The following is a 5211-nucleotide window of genomic DNA, read 5'->3' on the forward strand; positions in this document are numbered from 1 at the left end:
ATAATACATGCAACAGAAGCGGGGCAGTGGAGATTTAGAACAGCCGCGTGTGTCTCTCTCTCTCTCTCTCTCTCTCTCTCTCTCTCTCTCTCTGATGAGGGGATTGCATAAGAAAAGAGAAGGGACGGATTCAGGTCATGGTGGCTCTGAGAGCCAGTGTGAGTGATTAGACCAGACACACTCAGGCAACTCAAGCTCGCTCCCTGTCTGGAGAAGAGGGATGGAGGGAAGTGAAGGCGAGACAGAGAGAGACTGGCCTTCCAGGCTGTCAACCCATTCCACTTGACTGCTGTTCTATTCCTGACCAGCCTGTGTGCTGTTCCAAAAATAAAACACTATGAAGGAGTGAGTGAGCACTTGCATATGCAGCAACACTCCCCCTCCTCCCCTAAGAACACACATACACACTCCTCACACACGGAGCTAGCAACAAAGTCTTTTCTGAATCCTCACTCAGGAGTAAAGATTGAAAACTCACCAGTAAAAGAAAACAAATATCTAAGTAGCACATTAGACAAAAAAAATTGTAAATAATTTAAAAATGATTAACAATAATGCTAAAAGAGGAAAATTAGCTTTTTTAAAATGTTTTCCCATGAATTGGGTATTTTTAGATGTCTTTGGATTTATTGAAGGTTATTGGATATTTTTAAACATAGAAATTAACGCAATTTTTTTCAGTCTGGTTAAGGGACCTAACCACACAAAAATACCTGCATATTCTCCTACGTACCATATAGCAGCATTATGGTACAGCATGAATATCTATATTCATATTGCAATTTTTTTTTAAACCTCTTCCACCTCACTGACTCTCCAGTGGGCCGGTAGCTATGACCTCTTCCTGTGCAACCAAACAACCCACCGAATGTTATTCTAAATTCTAGTGGGGTCGGGTTTTGAGGAAAGACATGGTTCAGCCATCGGGAAAAATGCAATAAACAAACAAAACGACACAGTCTTGGGTATATTTCCCCCAGGATAGAATACATTATTGTCACAGAATGGTATTGAATTATTATTATTATTAATCTTATATTATTTTTTTTTTTTTACAATCTTAAGTGATAATAAAACATTCTGGAAAATACACTTATTCACTTTATTTACAAGATTGAGTTCGTTACATCGATGCAACTCTCATGTCAGTGCATTCTGTATAGCGCCAGGAGGCTAGCTTAGCTTAGGGTAAAGACTGGAAGCAGTGCGAAACGGCTAGCTTGATTCTGTTCAAAGTTCAACACTACGCCGATCACAACCTCTAAAGCTGACTCACTGACACAAAGTCACTGGTCTGTTAAATATGTCGCCTACACAAACAGAAAGTAGCTCAGGACGGAATTGCCTCTGCAAAAAATCCCATTGTTACATACCGTTTTTGCTGCGTAGAGATGAAAAAACATGTTAAAGTAGTGAGCTTTAGGCGTTAAATCTCGTTTCGGTCCAATATTTACAACCTGGAGGCAGGGGGGATACCGCTAGCATGGCTAACTGAGGAGCTATCTTGTCACTTTAAATATCAAAACAACATTGGGTATGTTTAAGGACAAGTTCCATGTTGGAACGATTTGTTGCTGTTTTCATTTGTGAGCTTTAGAGGGGCTTGTGGATAGTTTTTTTCCCCCTCCACTTTTGACAGAGTTGATTTAGCTGTTTAGCTGTAAGAGAGGCGAAACCAAGGCCTGACTCGGGCTCCTTACTTAATGCACAAACAAGAGACTGATATGAATCTCTTCACCTCACTCTGAAAAAAAAGGTAAATAAGTAGCCTACAATTCCTCACATCCCTTCAAAGATACATAAGCGGGAAAGAAGAGGGAAACATTTGCATTTCATTGAAAGCATTAAACATTCTGTCCTGTTCCAGTTTGGCAGTGACGAGGCACGTGCCTACTGTTCCATATTCCGCCTTCACGTCACATGGTTTAAACTGTAATTCGGATCAGCCGATCGGGTGTGAAACCATTCCCGCCCGCCACCGATATGTGATGTCCCAGTCAGAGGTACTGGGGATCTCTGTGAGGCCGACGACATGATCCGGATACGGATCCGTCAACTCGCTGTTCCCAGAATCGCTGCTCGCAGTTACATCCAAATGAAAGCCAATCGTAACTCTCGCACGTTGGATCCTGCTCATTTTATAGGAGCGACTGTCTTATTTTTTCACTTGGCAATGAGCCGCTACAAAGCGGTAGCTCAAGGGAAAGTAGCTAATCCGGGCCTTTTTATCTGGAGCGACTACAGGATCAGCACCAGGCCTGAGTTTCTGGTTCTTCCCACTCTGCTGGAACTGTGTGAATGTGGCATCGTACCCTTGACCACACACACACACACACACACACACACACACACACACACACGTTCTATCTGTGCATAATCTGTGTATCACACACACACACACACACACACACACACACACACACACCTTCGGGAATCGGGCACGGGACAGTTCGCTCCGATTTAAATGTCGAATACGAAATGTACTCTCCTCTTATGTAATCTTTTGCTGGTGTTTACAGTGCCGAGGATATCAACGCACCGCGCGTATTAAAGGTCTCGTTATGCATGAAAAAGAAAAACACAAAACAAAAGCGAAGGACACCAATGAACAGTCCCGGGCCGTCGATCAAAGCCGGTTAACCGCTTCTCAACGTGTCAGTCGACTCTCCTGTCACCACATGACACGAAACGACACGAAGGGAGGACGCAGTTTCTCCCCTCTCACTCTCCACCAGCCACTCGCTGTCTTGCTCTGAGCCCGGGAAGTTGCTGAGTTTGCAGTGTGTGTGTGTGTGTGTGTGTGTGTGCGCGCGATTATATGTTGCCCTGGCTGTTTCATTACATAAGGACAGCGGCGGCAGCACCGAAACGGAAGAAACCAGGGGCCCGGTAACTGGTTTACAGTGTGAGGTTGTAACGCAGCAGCCGGGTGGGGACAGGAGCCTGCAGTCCAACGTGAATCGCTCCCTTCAGCGCCTGCATTGCACGGTCAATTATCTGGGCCTTAGATAACAGCACGTTTCCACCAGAGGACAATAAGACCCAGGCAGCGCCGGAGCTACTTTCCCCTCAACGTGTCCCTGCATCGCAGGTGATAAGGCTCTGAGGATGGACCGCTGGGCTCTGAAGTCCTCCGAAGGAGACTACATTAGCGGACAGGACGTGAAACCGCGGCCCCGGCGCGGTCCCGTGCCGCTCCGCCTCAGCGTGGATGTGGGAGGCAACGGCTTACGTGGACTGGTGCTGCCCTCTAGTGTAGCTGGAGGATTACTGCGCCTGTTGATCATAGGATCAAATGGAAGCTGAGACACATAGAGATCTCATTCATCCATTTATTTATTTTTACTTGCCTGCTAGGTCTTATCATGGCTCACAAGAGGCGGGAGCATATCCCAGCAAGCACTGGGAAGCAACCCTGAAATTCCCAGTCTGTTACATGGCTAACACAGGCATGCAGTGTCTCCTGTGTTTAGCGCCCAAATGGCTCCCAATGTAGTGTCTATGGAAAATCATCATAACCTGTCAAAACCCTTACCTTATGGCACAATAACCCTCAAAACAAATTAAATCTAACTTTTTCCAGCTGTATTTACGTGATATAACCTTCAACATCCAAAGTGAAAATAACCTCTAAAAAAACCGAAACAATCATTTAAATTTGATGAGTGAAATAACTGGTTTGGATAAGTGATCAGCCCCATAGTGTGACCATTATATTATATATATATATCATATCATTTGCTAATTGGCCCCCACCTGACATCATCTGTAAAGGTTTTGATTACTTCAGAATAAAACCAGCTGTTCCTTGAGGATTCGACTACTAATAGTCCATGGCAATGCAAAAAATTTGGCATGGTTGGAAAGGTGCTTTCACAAGGGCCCCGGGAAGAGGTTCTGGACAGGCACAAGTTAGTAGAAGGATAAAAAAAGCTTTCAAAGGCTTTAACTATCCCTCTGAGTACTTTTGATAGCATTAGAAGGCGAAGTGGAAATCGTATGGCACAACCAACAACCTTGCCTAAATCGGGCCGTCCCTCCAAACTGGATGGCCCAGCCAGGAGTATATTGATGAGGGAGGCTGTTAAGAAGCCGATCGCAATTTTGAAGGACCTAGAAGTCCTTATGCCGGAGATTGGTTGGTTGGTCTGTGCCTGTGACAACCCTCCCTCTGGCTTTACACAAAAGCTGGCCTGTTTGGCAGGGTGGAAAGAAAGAAGCCTCTTCTGAAAAAGTGTCACACTGAGTCTCATTTATGCTTTGAAAAAAAAACAAAAAAACACGATGCCATGTGCGAAAAGGTTTTATGGTGCAGCGACACCTTTTAGACTGAACTCCAAGTGCTATGCTTGGCGAAAAGCAGACACAGCACTCCACCCAAAACTCACCAAACCTTCTGTGAAACATGATGGAGGCAGCATTATATCGTGAGGGGGGGGGGGGTTCTCTTCAGCAGGGACGGGGCAATTATTGAGGATTGACAGGAAAATGGATGCTGCCGAGCACACCGAAATTCTTGGAGAAAACCTGTGGCCCTCTGCTAGACCGCTGAAGATAGGCAAGTGGGTCACCTCCCAGCATGACAAGGACCCTTAACACACTGCCAAAAAAACGCAATCGAATATCCTTGAATGACCAATTCAGAGCCCTGACCTAAATCCGTTGTTTGTGGTGATGTCTGTTCAGGGACTTGACGATCACAGTTCTGCAAGGAAGAATGGGCAAATATTCACCAATCTAGGTGTGCAAAGCCAGTAGAGACATATCCGAGCAGACTAGTCTCCGTAATTAACGCTGTCTCTACGAAGCATTGAATCAAGGGACTGATCACATTTCCAACCCTGTTATTCTAGTTTTTCATTTTTTAAATTATTTTCCCAAAGTTTTGCCTTTTATTGTTACTTCAATGTTGTATGGCAAATTGTGTAAATAAAACATCAACACACACACAAAAAAAAAGACTATTTCAATGGTGTAAATAACTCTGACCCAAAACCTGGTAAAAAGGTTGGTCTTTAGCCAGACTTAAAAGAGGCTGTAGATGGGGCAGATCTGACATTGAGGGGTAAACTCTTCCACAATCTGAGAGCAGCAATGGAAAAAGCTCAGTTACCTTTGGATGTTGACTGGGGAACATGGATTGGTGAGGAACATCTGATCTGAGAATCCAGGTCTGGATGTGGACTGTGGACTGAGGACACTAGAAATTTA

The sequence above is a fragment of the Xiphias gladius genome, chromosome 9 (genome assembly GCF_016859285.1).
Source record: "Xiphias gladius isolate SHS-SW01 ecotype Sanya breed wild chromosome 9, ASM1685928v1, whole genome shotgun sequence".
Classification (NCBI taxonomy): domain Eukaryota; kingdom Metazoa; phylum Chordata; class Actinopteri; order Istiophoriformes; family Xiphiidae; genus Xiphias; species Xiphias gladius.